At 52.1% G+C, this 18608-nt stretch overlaps 1 long non-coding RNA gene across 2 annotated transcripts in view; it reads right to left on the reverse strand.

Moving 5' to 3' along the window:
• LOC128825717 (uncharacterized) overlaps positions 1-18608 on the reverse strand; it is a 99252-nt gene that overhangs the window by 41585 nt on the left and 39059 nt on the right. The window contains exons 3-8 of one of the 2 annotated variants that reach the window (XR_008442706.1): positions 13652-13866; positions 12712-13077; positions 12226-12342; positions 10795-10881; positions 10311-10429; positions 8817-8959 (exon numbers count right to left, since the gene is read on the reverse strand). This is a non-coding gene — a long non-coding RNA (uncharacterized LOC128825717). The remainder of the gene's footprint in view (positions 1-8816; positions 8960-10310; positions 10430-10794; positions 10882-12225; positions 12343-12711; positions 13078-13651; positions 13867-18608) is intronic. The other variant, XR_008442707.1, reaches the window with a different exon arrangement.

Below are 18608 nucleotides of genomic sequence, written 5' to 3' on the forward strand. Positions count from 1 at the left end.
TTCCCACAGAATGATTTCTACTTGGCTTTTTTGAGATTTGAAGTGAAATCTTATTTGGGACCTATCCCGGTCAGATGGAACATGGTGTGGCGAAGGGGCGGCTGTAAGGGGATGGCGGAGGCCGTGGAAAATTCGCCCCGTTTCTCAAAAAAGCCAAGAAATGGCCCAACCAAGCAAACGTCACAAAGTCTGGAAATGAACAGGGGAGGTGGGGGGCTCCTTTCGAACCCTCACTTCCGTGTAATCCTTCCTCAAGTCCTTTTGCCCTGCCCAATTTACACCGCTCAACCAACCACAACTTTCACCCTTTGTTTTCTTGTGCACAAGAAAGAACGCTGTCGGACTGACGAGCGTCAACTGTAGGGATTCGGACAGCTCCGTTAGTTGTGTCCGAATTCCAGGCCTTTTGTGTCTTTGGTGATAAAGAGAGGAGATTCCTCAGGCTACGTTGGAAGAGATTGAGGTGGCGGTCCTTTCTGAAATGTGTTCATGTTGAGATGTTGTAGGTAGATGCGGTGGTATTCAGAGCCGGCACGTGGGTGCACCTAACCCTACTAACAGGACCGCGTCACAAGTCAGAGGGGTCATTTCTGGTAAAGGTAGGGGGCACAAAGTTGTCATTTTCTTGGTGGGGTAGGAGGTAAGTCGGGAAGGGTGTCGCTGAGGGACGGAGGATTGATTGGAAAGGGGACACTCAGCAGGATCCCTCCCTTACCAGTTCATTTCCAGATCTTTTCCCATTCAGGACTCCCCCACCCTCATTGTGTAAAGGAGGTGTATTTTACTAAAGAAAGGGTGAGTGCCCCGTAATCAGGGTTCAGGTCGCTTTCCCTTTTCTCCTCTCTGCGTCGGCCCTCTTCACGCCAAGGTCCAAAGTGAGCTCCCTCTAACTAGGGTGTGGGTCTTTCCCTGCCTTTCACAAGGTAACACTGCCATTTGGAAGGTAGTTCTAGAAACCAGCCTCTTGAGAGGGTTCAGGGTTTGTCCTACTAGCTGTCCCGTGCCCTCCCCACTCACGCACTCAGCCAAGTCAAAGCCCGCGTCCTCTGCATCCACCTGGACCTGCCTTCTGCCGCAAGCTCTCCTGCGCTCTGAAAGAGATCGTTGCCGAAGAGCAGGAATTAGGGTAATTTCCGGCAGGGCCGAGTACCTTGCCAATGTCATCTGAATCTACCTTGTACACGTGCTCTCTACTGAGCCACACCTAACCCGCTTCACGTCTCTCTTTCCAGCAACTCAAAGGACAAAATGGACAAGACGACACAAGCACCAAAGAAACTGCAGGAAAAGGGAAGAAAAAGCCACGGCCAACGGCTGCACACACCGCACACACCGCACCCCTCTACCGAGGGATCGGGTTCGACACTTTTTCTCACAGGCTTAATCCCCCTTCAGGTGCCCGGTAAAAGGACTTCCCTGTAAACAAGGATCAAGGTCCATTCCTTACAAACCAAAATGCTTTATGGGTCCCTTCCATAGCTGAGGCGGAGCGAGCCCCCTTTAAAACGGGTTGAGGTCTCTGTGGGTTTGGGCTCCTTAGGACCTAGCCTTTAAAATGCCCCGTGCCGTTGACCCCTCCCTGTCAGAAGGGTGCAGGTCTCCCCTTTCTAACTCCTCTTGGGCCGTTGGCACTCGCTGGGCAACGAGACCACCCACTTCCGAGGGAACGGAGGTCTCTCCTTTACAGCGCTTTTCGCTCTGGCCCATTGGAAGGCTCCTGGCTTAAGGACCACCCTGTAAGGAGGGTTTCGGTCTCCTTTGCCATGCAAATTAAGCCACAGGTCACTTTGACACGCCCGGCAAAATGACTGCCCTGTAACCAAGGTGTAAGGTCTTATACCTCTCACGCTTAAGCTAGGGGAGCCTTTCCGTGCCTGTGGCTTAGCGACTCCCCCCGACCCTCCATCACTTGAGAAGGGTTGAACTTCTGTTTCTCTTAGTCACAGTAAATTCCCACAGAATGATTTCTACTTGGCTTTTTTGAGATTTGAAGTGAAATCTTACTGGGGACCTATCCCGGTCAGATGGAACATGGTGTGGCGAAGGGGCGGCTGTAAGGGGATGGCGGAGGCCGTGGAAAATTCGCCCCGTTTCTCAAAAAAGCCAAGAAATGGCCCAACCAAGCAAACGTCACAAAGTCTGGAAATGAACAGAGGAGGTGGGGGGCTCCTTTCGGACCCTCACTTCCGTGTAATCCTTCCTCAAGTCCTTTTGCCCTGCCCAATTTACACCGCTCAACCAACCACAACTTTCACCCTTTGTTTTCTTGTGCACAAGAAAGAACGCTGTCGGACTGACGAGCGTCAACTGTAGGGATTCGGACAGCTCCGTTAGTTGTGTCCGAATTCCAGGCCTTGTGTCTCTTTGGTGATAAAGAGAGGAGATTCCTCGGGCTACGTTGGAAGAGATTGAGGTGGCGGTCCTTTCTGAAATGTGTTCATGTTGAGATGTTGTAGGTAGATGCGGTGGTATTCAGAGCCGGCACGTGGGTGCACCTAACCCTACTAACAGGACCGCGTCACAAGTCAGAGGGGTCTTTTCTGGTAAAGGTAGGGGGCACAAAGTTGTCATTTTCTTGGTGGGGTAGGAGGTAAGTCGGGAAGGGTGTCGCTGAGGGACGGAGGATTGATTGGAAAGGGGACACTCAGCAGGATCCCTCCCTTACCTGTTCATTTCCAGATCTTTTCACATTCAGGACTCCCCCACCCTCATTGTGTAAAGGAGGTGTATTTTACTAAAGAAAGGGTGACTGCCCTGTAATCAGGGTTCAGGTCGCTTTCCCTTTTCTCCTCTCTGCGTCGGCCCTCTTCACGCCAAGGTCCAAAGTGAGCTCCCTCTAACTAGGGTGTGGGTCTTTCCCTGCCTTTCACAAGGTAACACTGCCATTTGGAAGGTAGTTCTAGAAACCAGACTCTTGAGAGGGTTCAGGGTTTGTCCTACTAGCTGTCCCGTGCCCTCCCCACTCACGCACTCAGCCAAGTCAAAGCCCGCGTCCTCTGCATCCACCTGGACCCGCCTTCTGCCGCAAGCTCTCCTGCGCTCTGAAAGAGATCGTTGCCGAAGAGTAGGAATTAGGGTAATTTCCGGCAGGGCCGAGTACCTTGCCAATGTCATCTGAATCTACCTTGTACACGTGCTCTCTACTGAGCCACACCTAACCCGCTTCACCTCTCTCTTTCTAGCAACTCAAAGGACAAAATGAACAAGACGACACAAGCACCAAAGAAACTGCAGGAAAAGGGAAGAAAAAGCCACGGCCAATGGCTGCACACCGCACACACAGCACACACCGCACCCCTCTACCGAGGGGTCGGGTTCGACACTTTTCCTCACAGGCTTAATCCCCCTTCAGGTGCCCGGTAAAAGGACTTCCCTGTAAACAAGGATCAAGGTCCATTCCTTGCCAACCAAAATGCTTTATGGGTCCCTTCCATAGCTGAGGAGGAGCGAGCCCCCTTTAAAACGGGTTGAGGTCTCTGTGGGTTTGGGCTCCTTAGGACCTAGCCTTTAAAATGCCCCGTGCCGTTGACCCCTCCCTGTCAGAAGGGTGCAGGTCTCCCCTTTCTAACTCCTCTTGGGCCGTTGGCACTCGCTGGGCAACGAGACCACCCACTTCCGAGGGAACGGAGGTCTCTCCTTTACAGCGCTTTTCGCTCTGGCCCATTGGAAGGCCCCTGGCTTAAGGACCACCCTGTAAGGAGGGTTTCGGTCTCCTTTGCCATGCAAATTAAGCCACAGGTCACTTTGACACGCCCGGCAAAATGACTGTCCTGTAACCAGGGTGTAAGGTCTTATACCTCTCACGCTTAAGCTAGGGGAGCCTTTCTGTGCCTGTGGCTTAGCGACTCCCCCCGACCCTCCACCACTCGAGAAGGGTTGAACTTCTGTTTCTCTTAGTCACAGTAAATTCCCACAGAATGATTTCTACTTGGCTTTTTTGAGATTTGAAGTGAAATCTTACTCGTGACCTATCCCGGTCAGATGGAACATGGTGTGGCGTAGGGGCGGCTGTAAGGGGATGGCGGAGGCCGTGGAAAATTCGCCCCGTTTCTCAAAAAAGCCAAGAAATGGCCCAACCAAGCAAACGTCACAAAGTCTGGAAATGAACAGGGGAGGTGGGGGTCTCCTTTCGGACCCTCACTTCCGTGTAATCCTTCCTCAAGTCCTTTTGCCCTGCCCAATTTACACCGCTCAACCAACCACAACTTTCACCCTTTGTTTTCTTGTGCACAAGAAAGAACGCTGTTGGACTGACGAGCGTCAACTGTAGGGATTCGGACAGCTCCGTTAGTTGTGTCCGAATTCCAGGCCTTGTGTCTCTTTGGTGATAAAGAGAGGAGATTCCTCGGGCTACTTTTGAAGAGATTGATGTGGCGGTCCTTTCTGAAATGTGTTCATGTTGAGATGTTGTAGGTAGATGCGGTGGTATTCAGAGCCGGCACGTGGGTGCACCTAACCCTACTAACAGGACCGCGTCACAAGTAAGAGGGGTCTTTTTTGGTAAAGGTAGGGGGCACAAAGTTGTCATTTTCTTGGTGGGGTAGGAGGTAAGTCGGGAAGGGTGTCGCTGAGGGACGGAGGATTGATTGGAAAGGGGACACTCAGCAGGATCCCTCCCTTACCTGTTCATTTCCAGATCTTTTCACATTCCGGACTCCCCCACGCCCATTGTGTAAAGGAAGTGTATTATATTAAAGAAAGGGTGACTGCCCTGTAATCAGGGTTCAGGTCGCTTTCCCTTTTCTCCTCTCTGCGTTGGCCCTCTTCACGCCAAGGTCCAAAGTGAGCTCCCTCTAACTAGGGTGTGGGTCTTTCCCTGCCTTTCACAAGGTAACACTGCCATTTGGAAGGTAGTTCTAGAAACCAGCCTCTTGAGAGGGTTCAGGGTTTGTCCTACTAGCTGTCTCGTGCCCTCCTCATTTACGCTCTCAGCCAAGTCAAAGCCCGCGTCCTCTGCATCCACCTGGACCCGCCTTCTGCCGCAAGCTCTCCTGCGCTCTGAAAGAGATCGTTGCCGAAGAGTAGGAATTAGGGTAATTTCCGGCAGGGCCGAGTACCTTGCCAATGTCATCTGAATCTACCTTGTACACGTGCTCTCTACTGAGCCACACCTAACCCGCTTCACCTCTCTCTTTCCAGCAATTCAAAGGACAAAATGGACAAGACGACACAAGCACCAAAGAAACTGCAGGAAAAGGGAAGAAAAAGCCACGGCCAACGGCTGCACACACCGCACACACCGCACCCCTCTACCGAGGGATCGGGTTCGACACTTTTCCTCACAGGCTTAATCCCCCTTCAGGTGCCCGGTAAAAGGACTTCCCTGTAAACAAGGATCAAGGTCCATTCCTTACAAACCAAAATGCTTTATGGGTCCCTTCCATAGCTGAGGCGGAGCGAGCCCCCTTTAAAACGGGTTGAGGTCTCTGTGGGTTTGGGCTCCTTAGGACCTAGCCTTTAAAATGCCCCGTGCCGTTGACCCCTCCCTGTCAGAAGGGTGCAGGTCTCCCCTTTCTAACTCCTCTTGGGCCGTTGGCACTCGCTGGGCAACGAGACCACCCACTTCCGAGGGAACGGAGGTCTCTCCTTTACAGCGCTTTTCGCTCTGGCCCATTGGAAGGCTCCTGGCTTAATGACCACCCTGTAAGGAGGGTTTCGGTCTCCTTTGCCATGCAAATTAAGCCACAGGTCACTTTGACACGCCCGGCAAAATGACTGCCCTGTAACCAAGGTGTAAGGTCTTATACCTCTCACGCTTAAGCTAGGGGAGCCTTTCCGTGCCTGTGGCTTAGCGACTCCCCCCGACCCTCCATCACTTGAGAAGGGTTGAACTTCTGTTTCTCTTAGTCACAGTAAATTCCCACAGAATGATTTCTACTTGGCTTTTTTGAGATTTGAAGTGAAATCTTACTGGGGACCTATCCCGGTCAGATGGAACATGGTGTGGCGAAGGGGCGGCTGTAAGGGGATGGCGGAGGCCGTGGAAAATTCGCCCCGTTTCTCAAAAAAGCCAAGAAATGGCCCAACCAAGCAAACGTCACAAAGTCTGGAAATGAACAGGGGAGGTGGGGGGCTCCTTTCGGACCCTCACTTCCGTGTAATCCTTCCTCAAGTCCTTTTGCCCTGCCCAATTTACACCGCTCAACCAACCACAACTTTCACCCTTTGTTTTCTTGTGCACAAGAAAGAACGCTGTCGGACTGACGAGCGTCAACTGTAGGGATTCGGACAGCTCCGTTAGTTGTGTCCGAATTCCAGGCCTTGTGTCTCTTTGGTGATAAAGAGAGGAGATTCCTCGGGCTACGTTGGAAGAGATTGAGGTGGCGGGCCTTTCTGAAATGTGTTCATGTTGAGATGTTGTAGGTAGATGCGGTGGTATTCAGAGCCGGCACGTGGGTGCACCTAACCCTACTAACAGGACCGCGTCACAAGTCAGAGGGGTCTTTTCTGGTAAAGGTAGGGGGCACAAAGTTGTCATTTTCTTGGTGGGGTAGGAGGTAAGTCGGGAAGGGTGTCGCTGAGGGACGGAGGATTGATTGGAAAGGGGACACTCAGCAGGATCCCTCCCTTACCTGTTCATTTCCAGATCTTTTCACATTCAGGACTCCCCCACCCTCATTGTGTAAAGGAGGTGTATTTTACTAAAGAAAGGGTGACTGCCCTGTAATCAGGGTTCAGGTCGCTTTCCCTTTTCTCCTCTCTGCGTCGGGCCTCTTCACGCCAAGGTCCAAAGTGAGCTCCCTCTAACTAGGGTGTGGGTCTTTCCCTGCCTTTCACAAGGTAACACTGCCATTTGGAAGGTAGTTCTAGAAACCAGACTCTTGAGAGGGTTCAGGGTTTGTCCTACTAGCTGTCCCGTGCCCTCCCCACTCACGCACTCAGCCAAGTCAAAGCCCGCGTCCTCTGCATCCACCTGGACCCGCCTTCTGCCGCAAGCTCTCCTGCGCTCTGAAAGAGATCGTTGCCGAAGAGTAGGAATTAGGGTAATTTCCGGCAGGGCCGAGTACCTTGCCAATGTCATCTGAATCTACCTTGTACACGTGCTCTCTACTGAGCCACACCTAACCCGCTTCACCTCTCTCTTTCTAGCAACTCAAAGGACAAAATGAACAAGACGACACAAGCACCAAAGAAACTGCAGGAAAAGGGAAGAAAAAGCCACGGCCAACGGCTGCACACACCGCACACACAGCACACACCGCACCCCTCTACCGAGGGGTCGGGTTCGACACTTTTCCTCACAGGCTTAATCCCCCTTCAGGTGCCCGGTAAAAGGACTTCCCTGTAAACAAGGATCAAGGTCCATTCCTTGCCAACCAAAATGCTTTATGGGTCCCTTCCATAGCTGAGGAGGAGCGAGCCCCCTTTAAAACGGGTTGAGGTCTCTGTGGGTTTGGGCTCCTTAGGACCTAGCCTTTAAAATGCCCCGTGCCGTTGACCCCTCCCTGTCAGAAGGGTGCAGGTCTCCCCTTTCTAACTCCTCTTGGGCCGTTGGCACTCGCTGGGCAACGAGACCACCCACTTCCGAGGGAACGGAGGTCTCTCCTTTACAGCGCTTTTCGCTCTGGCCCATTGGAAGGCCCCTGGCTTAAGGACCACCCTGTAAGGAGGGTTTCGGTCTCCTTTGCCATGCAAATTAAGCCACAGGTCACTTTGACACGCCCGGCAAAATGACTGCCCTGTAACCAGGGTGTAAGGTCTTATACCTCTCACGCTTAAGCTAGGGGAGCCTTTCTGTGCCTGTGGCTTAGCGACTCCCCCCGACCCTCCACCACTCGAGAAGGGTTGAACTTCTGTTTCTCTTAGTCACAGTAAATTCCCACAGAATGATTTCTACTTGGCTTTTTTGAGATTTGAAGTGAAATCTTACTCGTGACCTATCCCGGTCAGATGGAACATGGTGTGGCGTAGGGGCGGCTGTAAGGGGATGGCGGAGGCCGTGGAAAATTCGCCCCGTTTCTCAAAAAAGCCAAGAAATGGCCCAACCAAGCAAACGTCACAAAGTCTGGAAATGAACAGGGGAGGTGGGGGTCTCCTTTCGGACCCTCACTTCCGTGTAATCCTTCCTCAAGTCCTTTTGCCCTGCCCAATTTACACCGCTCAACCAACCACAACTTTCACCCTTTGTTTTCTTGTGCACAAGAAAGAACGCTGTTGGACTGACGAGCGTCAACTGTAGGGATTCGGACAGCTCCGTTAGTTGTGTCCGAATTCCAGGCCTTGTGTCTCTTTGGTGATAAAGAGAGGAGATTCCTCGGGCTACTTTTGAAGAGATTGATGTGGCGGTCCTTTCTGAAATGTGTTCATGTTGAGATGTTGTAGGTAGATGCGGTGGTATTCAGAGCCGGCACGTGGGTGCACCTAACCCTACTAACAGGACCGCGTCACAAGTAAGAGGGGTCTTTTTTGGTAAAGGTAGGGGGCACAAAGTTGTCATTTTCTTGGTGGGTTAGGAGGTAAGTCGGGAAGGGTGTCGCTGAGGGATGGAGGATTGATTGGAAAGGGGACACTCAGCAGGATCCCTCCCTTACCTGTTCATTTCCAGATCTTTTCACATTCAGGACTCCTCCCCCGCCTTGTGTAAAGGAGGAATATTTTACTAACGAAAATGTGACTGCCCTGTAATCAGGGTTCAGGTCTCTTTCCCTTTTCTCCTCCCTGTATTGGCCCCCTTAACGGCACCCGACATAGTCACTCTGCAGAGTAGACTGTGGCCCCTCCGCATCCTTGATACCACAGAGCCCGTACCCAACGAGGAAGCACACGGCCTGTGAAGAAACTAGAGGGAGCACACATGAGGAATTCAAAGCACTGACCTCTTACTCAGAGCCAATTATCTGGGAGGCGGAAACCTGAGGACTGTTCATATCTGCTTAGAAGGATATCCAGGTTGCTCAGGTCCACTTGTGCCAGCTTCTCCTGTGGCTGTGGCTCCTGGCCAATTCCTCTGCAAGCGCAGCTGCAAAAGCCAAGCATGAGCCATCACTACACAAATCTCTATTGGTGTGTGAAATCTTGCCCTCATCCCTGCCTCCCTCTCCCATCCCATCTACATCAGCCCCACTGGATGAACAGAAACTGAGTGATCATTTCTCTCGTGGAGCAACAGTGACACCAGGTGGCCCACCAGGGGAATGCACAAAGCATTTTCCTTAGGCAGTAACAGTGACACCAGGTGGCCACTCGATGTAATAGCACAGAGCATTTCCCACATGAAGTAACAATGACACCATGACAAGTTTCAGAGTAACAGCCGTGTTAGTCTGTATCCGCAAAAAGAAGAACAGGAGTACTTGTTGCACCTTAGAGACTAACAAATTTATGCATCCGAAGAAGTGGGCTGTAGTCCACGAAAGCTTATGCTCTAATAAATTTGTTAGTCTCTAAGGTGCCACAAGTACTCCTGTTCTTCTTTTCAATGACACCATGTGGCCACTTTGGGTAATGCACAAAGCATTACCCTACTGGAGCAACAGTACTTGTGGCACCTTAGAGTACTCCTGTTCTTCTTTTTGTGGATACAGACTAACACGGCTGCTACTCTGGAGCAACAGTGACATCTGTAAACATTTCAGGGAGCTGGAGTGGCACCTGGTGGCCACTCGAGGTAATGCACAAAGTAGTTCCAAAGGGAGCAACAGTGACACTGGGTGGCTAATCCAGGTAATTCACAAAGCATTTCAGGGAGCAAGACTGACTAGGTGGCCACAAGGGGTAATGCACTAAGAATTTCCCCCATTGATCAACAGTGACACTGTGTTGTCACCTGCAGTACCCTCAGAGTAATCCCTTAAGAAGCAGCAGTGACATTGGGCGGCCAGTTGGACGACTGCACAGAGCATTTCTTTCATGGAGCAACAGAGACACTACATGGCCAATCGGGGAAATGGTCAGAGCTTTTCCCCTGCAGAACAGCAGTGACGCCCGGTGGCCACTCAGTGTAATTGCACAGAACATTTCTCTCATGAAGCAAAAATGAGACTGTGTGGCCACCCCGGGTAATCACAGAGCATTTCCTTCATGAAGCAATATTGACACCGGGTGGACACTCTGTATAGTTGCACAGAGCATTTCCCAAATAAAGCAACAGTGACACTGGGTGGCTAATCCAGGTAATGCACAAAGCATTTCCCCCATGGAGCAACAGTGGCACTGGGTGGACACCTGGGGTAATGCACAGAGCATTTCCTTAAGGAGCAACAGTGACACTGCGTGCCGTGATACAGCAGGGCCAGAGAGCAGCAGGAGAATGGTGGAAGAAAACTAGAGTGGTACGGATGAGCAATAGAGTGCCATAATTGTTCACTCACAGCCAGTCATGCAGAAGACAGAAAGCGGAGGACTGTTCATCTCTGCTTACAAGGATGTCCAGGCTGCTCAGGTTCACTTCTTCCAGTTTCTCCTCTGGCTGGGGTCCTGGGCGATTCCTCTGCAAACACAGCATATAACCCAAGCAGGAGCCATCACTGCCCAAAGGTCTATTGGTGTATGAGATACTGCCCTCCCTCTCCCATCCACTGTACATCAGCCCCACTTGATGAACAGTGACAGTCAACTCCCACAGTCACCCCCACCACTACCAATGGAGGATCTAGTACCATCATGTTTCTCTTCCCCCTCCCAATGCCCCAGTGGGTTGCAGACGCCCCAGACCAAGCCTGTGAGCATGCACCATTGCCCATGTTCTATGCAAAGAGACAGGACAAGGGGAGAGAGAGAGAGTATGTTGGCCAACATATGAGAGCTCAGAGAGAGACACATAGGAAGAAGGACAAATTCAGCACCTGTACTCACCTTTCCGGTTCCAGGCCTCTGCTCAGGTGAACATGCTTCTCCCTGTCCAGGAAGATCAGCTGCTCCCAATATTGGGAAATTCTCCCTCTGCACCCAGAACAAGGAGGAAAACTTTTATTACAAACCGAACCCCACCTAAAGGGAAGCAGACGTCTGTACTCAGCCTTTACCACACATGTATCTTAGAGGCCACCTGGGGTATATCTCAGAATGTAGTTGCCCTGGAGCAACAGTGACACCCAGTGGCCAATCACGGCAATGCACAGAGCATGTCCCCCATGCAGCAGCAGTGACACTTGGTGGCCACTCGCGGCAAAGCACAAAGCATTTCCCTCGTGGAGCAACACAGACACTATGTAGCCACTCAGGGTAAGGCAGAAATCATTTCCCCCCCACAGCGCTGCACTGATACTCGGTGGCCAGCCGGGGTAATGTCTGGGCTATCTGCCTTGGACCATCACCGCCATCCGGCGGGCAGGCAGGGTAACATACAGACTGTGTTTCTCCTGGAGCAGCGGTGACACCCGGTGGCCAGTTGGGGAAATGCGCAGCGTGCATCTGCCCTGGAGGAGCAGTGACAGCCTGTGGGCAGCAGGGGCAGCACCAGCCCCTTCCTCACTGGGGGAGCTGAGGTGGGGTAGACAGAAAACTGTGGCAGCTGCATCCCCACCACCACCACGAGGCCTCACCCCTCACTGAAGTGCAAGTTCTGCCTCCGCCCCTCAGAGGCTCCAGCCCTTCACCAGCCCAGAGGCCAGAGCCAGGCAGGGTAGGGCGACTGCTACGCTAGGTGGCACAATGATGCAGGTAGCCACAGCGCTCCCCACCCTTGTCCTTGTGCTGTATGGGTTCCCGGGGCTGTGGCTGCTCCTCAGTTCCCGGCCGCCCTTCGACCACTCACAGACCTTAAGAGCCGCTCGGGTTGGGGTCGGGCTCCAGGGCCAGCAGAGCCCTCGGGGAGCAGTAACCAGGAGGGTTAGGACCCAGGAGCCCAGCCTGGAGCAGGTCAGCCCAGAGTGCTGTGCAGATCTCTGGACCCTTCACATAACATGTGTGGTGCAACTTGGTGACTGGAGACACAGGCCGAGGGCTACTCTCAGACCCCTGCTCATGTCCGCTACTGAATATGGCCTGCTTCAGAGAGGATACCTAGAGTGGCATGACCAGGGAAGCTCACCCAGTGATAGAGAAGGAAGAGACTTGAGGACTGAGCATACCTGCCCTCAACCCTCTTCCCGTTACACCTTTAGCATTACAACCAAAAAGCACCCCTTGCAACGGCACCCGACATAGTCACTCTGCAGAGCAGACTCTGGCCCCTCCCCCGCCTCAATCCCACAGAGCCCCGTGCCCAGTGAGGAAGCTCATGGCCTGTGAAGAAAATTAGAGCGAGCACAGATGAGGAATTCCAAGCACTGACGGCTTACTCACAGTCAGTTATGCGGAAGGCAGAAAGCGGAGGACTGTTAATCTCTGCTTACAAGGATGTCCAGGCTGCTCAGGTCCACCTCTGCCAGCTTTTCCTTCGGCTGCTGCTCGACTGTTCCTCTGCAAGCGCCACAAATAAGCCAAGCCGGAGCCATCACTCCACAAAACTCAATTGATGGGCAAAATCTTGCCCTCATTCCTGACTCCCTCTCCTATCCCGTCTACATCAACCCCACTCGATGAACAGAGACTGCGTCAATACTGACAGCGATGCTCCACTCATGCGCGCGCTGCCCCGCGTGATTGTTGTCCCCTCCCACTTCTACATGGCTTCCGAGACCTAGCCAGTGGGGATGCACACCTAGCATGCCTGCCCGTGTTCAACGAAAGGAGACCGAACAAGTAGAGACAAGGACAGACCGAGAAAATGGGTCAGACAACACACTAGAGAAGAGAGAGAGAAACATGGAAGGAAGGCAAGAAACTCACCAGCTAGAGTCATCCTCCTAGATGCAACCTTTCGCTGCGATGAACACACCGCTCCTGGCCAGACAAAATGAGCAGCCCCTGATAACGGGGGACCTTGTCTCCCTCGTAGCCACAGCTAGACGGGAACCTTTTCTTACAAACACAGACCAAGCTAACGGCGCATCCCTGCCTGGAGCCATGTGGGCCGTGACCAGACTCCTCACCAAACCAGACACTTAGCTCACTGACAGTGACGGCTGCTCCGTTTCCAGCTAGATGGCATCGCCATAGCCTGGCATCAACAATGCTCACTGTCTCATGGCTCTTGCGTGCCTTCCATCTCACACCGGGGGTGGGCTCTTACCCTTGACTTCTTTCTCCTTCCTACTAAGCAGAATACAAGAGGGAAAAACAAAAGTTATCATCGGTGTATGTTCTTCTTCTCCCTGTCCCATTACACCTTTATAGATACAATTAAAAAGCACACAACGCACACTCAACCTCTGGAATTGCTGGCCAGAGAATGCTGTGAAAGTCAAGACTATAATAGGGTTCAAAAAAGGACTAGGTCAATTCATGGAGAATAGGTCCATCGATGGCTATTAGTCAGGATGGGCAGGGATGGTGTCCTTATCCTCTGTTTGCCAGAAGCTGGGAATGGGCCACACAGGATGGATCACTTCATGATTACCTGTTCTATTCATTCCCTCTGAAGCACCTGGTATTAGCCAGTTGGAAGACAGGATACTGGGCTAGATGGACCTTTGGTCTGACCCAGTATTGCCATTCTTACGTTCTAATGTTAAGCAGCCCGTTGCACCTGCACCCAAGAGAGTCACTGTGCAGAAGAGACTATTGTCTCTTCCCCTGGTCGTAATCCCACAGCTAATCCCAAAATAGGGAAATTCTCCTCCCACACCCAGAACAAGGAGGAAAACTTTTATGAGAAACCAAGCCTCACCTAAAGAGAAGCAGCCGTGTGTACTCAGCTACTACCATGCATTTATCTTAGGCTTCAGCCGTGCCGCTAAAAGTTGTGAAGTGTAGTTATGAGGGAGGCAGAAAGCTGAGGACTGTTCATATCTGCTTAGAAGGATGTCCAAGCTGCTCAGATCCACTTCTGCCAGCTTCTCCTCTGCCTAGGGCTCCTGAACAACAATTCCTCTGTAAGAGCAGCTGCAAAAGCCAAGCATGAGCCGTCATTACACAGAGCTCTTGCCCTCATCCCTGCCTCCCTTTTCCATCATATCTACATCTGCCCCCCTCAATGAACAGAGACCGAGTTAACACCGACAGTCACCGCTCCATTCTTGCACCCACTGCCCTGCATGATTTTCGTCCCCTCCTACTTCTTCATGACTCCCGAGACCTAGCCTGTGGGGATGCACACCTACCACACCTGCCCTTGTCCTATGAAGGGAGACGGCACAATGAGAGGAGAGGAGAGAGAGAGTCCATGGGGCTGCTCTATGGATAAGTTCAATAGGCATCAGTGGCTAAGTGGTATGCAGGACTGGTGCAACCACTAGGCGAACTAGCCGCCTAGGGTGCCAAGTGGTTAGGGGCTCCCACTGGGTCTTAGTGTCGACCCTTCTGGATTTCCTATCCCTGTTCTGACCCTTCCTGCAGGCTCGGAGTCTTCCTGGGAAGGGGATCTAGTAGTTAAAAGAGAAAAAGCCTCCAGCCTGCCAGACCTATCAGCACAACACTGAAATTGTTAAAGAGCCATTCAAGGGGTAATGAAGCCACTTAACAGGCATTTGCCAACCCCCAGGTATATATTCAAAAAGAACAGGAGTACTTGTTTCAGAGTAGCAGCCGAGTTAGTCTGTATCCGCAAAAAGAAGAACAGGAGTACTTGTGGCACCTTAGAGACTAACAAATTTATTAGAGCATAAGCTTTCGTGGACTACAGCCCACTTCTTCGGATGCATACAGAATGGAACATATATTGAGGAGATATATATACACACATAAAGAGAGCATAAACAGGTGGGTGACACCTTAGGCCTTGGCTACACTCGCGGATTCACAGCGCTGCAGCGGCAGTGCTGTGAAGTACGAGTGTAGTCGCGCCACCTCTCCGAGGGGAATAGCTTGCAGTGCTGCGCGTGAGCATGCAGCGCTGCAGGCGCTGATTACACTGGCGCTTTACAGCGCTGCACTCGCTGCGCTCGGGGGGGGGTGTTTTTTCACACCCCTGAGCCCAGCAAGTGCAGCTCTGTGAATTGCCAGTGTAGCCAAGGCCTTAGAGACTAACAAATTTATTAGACCATAAGCTTTCGTGGACTACAGCCCACTTCTTCTGAAACCAGGTATATACTGTCAGTTTCTGAATGTACTGACAAAAACAGTTGTGCATGACGGTCATATTTACTCAGGACATGTCAGCCTACAGGATCTTAGTTTGCCAAAAAGCGGTGCCCTGGCTTGGCAGGGAGGAACCGCCTTCCGGAGACACCAGAGAGCCAGAACGTCGGCTTGTGGGGGCAGCGAGCCCCCACCATGGAGGAGCCGGTGCGGCGCGGGGGGGGAGGAGCCCTGCAAAGGTGGCAGCGCCGCTAGCGGGGAGCAGCTGTGCCCCTTGCCCCTCCTGCCCAGGTTGCGGACAGGCGTCCCCCCAGGGGCGCCTGCAGCTGCAGCAGATGCATGCGGGCAGAGGCCCTCGTGCGCCCCCCAGCTCCCCCCTTGCTGTGCTCGGGGTCTGCGGCTCCCGGGCATATGAGCCACTGCCGGGGCGCGGAGCCCGGAGCCTGCTCTTGGAGTGGCAGCAATGGTGGCAGCTCACACTCCCGGGAGCCGCAAAGCCTGAGCGCAGCGAGGAAGGAGCCGGGGGACTCATGGGGTCCACTGCCCGCATGCATCGACTGCATGGAGCAACAGTGACAATTTGTGGCCACGCGGGGTAATGCACGAGCATTTCCTTAAGGAGCAACAGTGACACCATATGGCTATGTGGGGTAATGCACACAGCATTTCCTTCATGGAGCAACAGTGACACTGTGTGGCCATGCGGGGTAATGCACAGAGCATTTCCTTCAAGGAGCAACAGTGACACCATGTGGTCATGCGAGGTAATGCCCAGAGCATTTTCTGCAGCGAACAACAGTGACACTGTGTGGCCATGTGAGGTACTGCACAGGGCATTTCCCTCATGAAGCAACAGTGACACTGTGTGGCCACCTGGGGTAATGCACACAGCATTTCCTTCATGGAGCAACACTGACACTGTGTGGCCACCGAAGGTAATGCACAGAGCATTTCCTTCATGGAGCAACAGTGACACCATGTAGCCACGCGAGGTAATGCACAGAGTATTTTCTGCATCGAACAACAGTGACACTGTGTGGCCATGTGAGGTAATGCACAAGGCATTTCCTTCATGGAGCAACAGTGACACTGTGTGGCCACGTGGGGTAATGCACGAGCATTTCCTTAAGGAGAAACAGTGACACTGTGTGGCCACGTGTGGTAATGCACAGAGCATTTTCTACATGGAGCAACAGTGACACCGAGTGACCACGCGGGGTAATGCACAGAGCATTTTCTACATGGAGCAACAGTGACACCGAGTGACCACGCGGGATAATGCACAGAGCATTTCCTCAAGGAGCAACAGTGACACTGTGTGGCCATGTGAGGTAATGCACAGAGCATTTCCTTCATGGAGCAACAGTGACACTGTGTGGCCACCGAAGGTAATGCACAGAGCATTTCCTTCATGGAGCAACAGTGACACTGTGTGGCCATTGAAGATAATGCAGAGAGCATTTCCTTCAAGGAACAACAGTGACACCATGTGGTCATGCGAGGTAATGCCCAGAGCATTTTCTGCAGCGAACAACAGTGACACTGTGTGGCCACGTGAGATAAAACACAGAGCATTTCCTGCATGGAGCAACAGGGACAATGTGTGGCCACGCGGGGTAATGCATGAGCATTTCCTTAAGGAGCAACAGTGACACAGTATGGCCATGCGGGGTAATGCACAAACCATTTTCGACATGGAGCAACAGTGACACTGTCTGGCCACGCGAGCTAAAGCACAGAGCATTTCCTTCATGGAGCAACAGTGACACTGTGTGGCCATTCAGGGTAATGCACAGAGCATTTCCTTCATGGAACAACAGTGACACTGTGTGGCCACGCGAGGTAATGAACAGAGCATTTCCTGCATGGAGCAACACTGACACTGTGTGGCCACCCAAGGTAATGCACAGAGCATTTCCTTCATGGAGCAACAGTGACACTGTGTGGCTACGTGGGGTAATGCACGAGCATTTCCTTAAGGAGGAACAAGTATCGGGGGTAGCCGTGTTAGTCTGTATCTACAAAAATAAAAAAGAGATTTATTTGGGCATAAGCTTTCGTGGGTAAAAACCTCTCTTCTTCAGATGCATAGAGTGAAAGTTACAGATGCAGGCATTATATACTGACACATGAAGAGCAGGGAGTTACTTCGCAAGTGGAGAACCAGTGTTGGCAGGGCCAATTCAATCAGGGTGGATGTAGTCCACTCCCAATAACAGATGAGGAGTGTCAATTCCAGGAGAGGTAAAGCTGCTTCTGTAATGAGCCAGCCACTCCCAGTCCCTATTCAAGCCCCGATTAATGGTGTTAAATTTGCAAATGAATTTTAGTTCTGCTGTTTCTCTTTGAAGTCTGTTTCTGAAGTTTTTTTGTTCAATGATAGTGACTTTTAAATTTGTAATAGAATGACCAGGGAGACTGAAGTGTTCACTTACTGGCTTATGTATGTTACCATTCCTGATGTCCGATTTGTGTCCATTTATTCTTTTGCGGAGGGACTGTCCGGTTTGGCCAATGTACATGGCAGAGGGGCATTGCTGGCACATGATGGCATATATAACATTAGTGGATGTGTGGGTGAATGAGCCCTTGATGGTGTGGCTGATGTGGTTGGGTCCTCTGATGGTGTCGCCAGAGTAGATACGGGGACAGAGTAGGCAACGGGGTTTGCTACAGGGATTGGTTCCTGGGTTGGTGTTTCTGTGGTGTGGTGTGTAGTTGCTGGTGAGTATTTGCTTCAGGTTGGGGGGTTGTCTGTAAGCGAGGACTGGCCTGCCTCCCAAGGTCTGTGAGAGTGAGGGATCATTTTCCAGGATAGGTTGTAGATCGTGGATAATGCGCTGGAGAGGTTTTAGCTGAGGGCTGTATGTGATGGCCAGTGGTGTTCTGTTATTGTCCTTGTTGGGCCTGTCCTGTAGTAGGTGATTTCTGGGTACCCGTCTTGCTTATGCCCCAATAAATCTGCTAGTCTTTAAGGTGACACCAGACTCCTTGTTGTTTTTAAGGAGGAACAGTGACACTGTGTGGCCACCCGAGGTAATGCAGAGATCATTTCCTTCATGGACCAACAGTAACATTAGGTTGCCACGCGGGGTAATGCATGGAGCATTTTCTACATGGAGCAACAGTGACACTGTGTGGCCACGCAGGGTAATGCAGAGAGCATTTCCTTAAGGAGCAACAGTGACACTGTGTGGCCACACGGGGTAATGCAGAGAGCATTTCCTTCATGGAGAAACAGTGACAGCATGTGGCCACACCGGGTAATGCACAGAGCATTTCCTTCAGGGAGCAACAGTGACACTGTGTGGCCATGCGGGGTAATGCACAGAGCATTTCCTTAAGGAGCAACAGTGACACTGGGTGGCTACACGGGGAAATGCACAGAGCATTTTCTGCATGGAGCAACAGTGACACCGTGTGGCTACGCGGGGTAATGCACAAAGCATTTCCTTCATCAGGGGTCTGGGGTGGAGGTGTGGATGAGGGGTTTGGGGTGTGGAAGGGGCTTAAGGCTGGAGGAGAGTGGTTGGGATGCGGGGTTCAGGAGAGGGCTCAGAGCTGGGGCAGAGGCTTGGGATGCGGGGGGTGGGGGGAGAGTTCTGACT

The sequence above is a fragment of the Malaclemys terrapin genome, chromosome 18, assembly GCF_027887155.1.
Source record: "Malaclemys terrapin pileata isolate rMalTer1 chromosome 18, rMalTer1.hap1, whole genome shotgun sequence".
NCBI lineage: Eukaryota > Metazoa > Chordata > Testudines > Emydidae > Malaclemys > Malaclemys terrapin.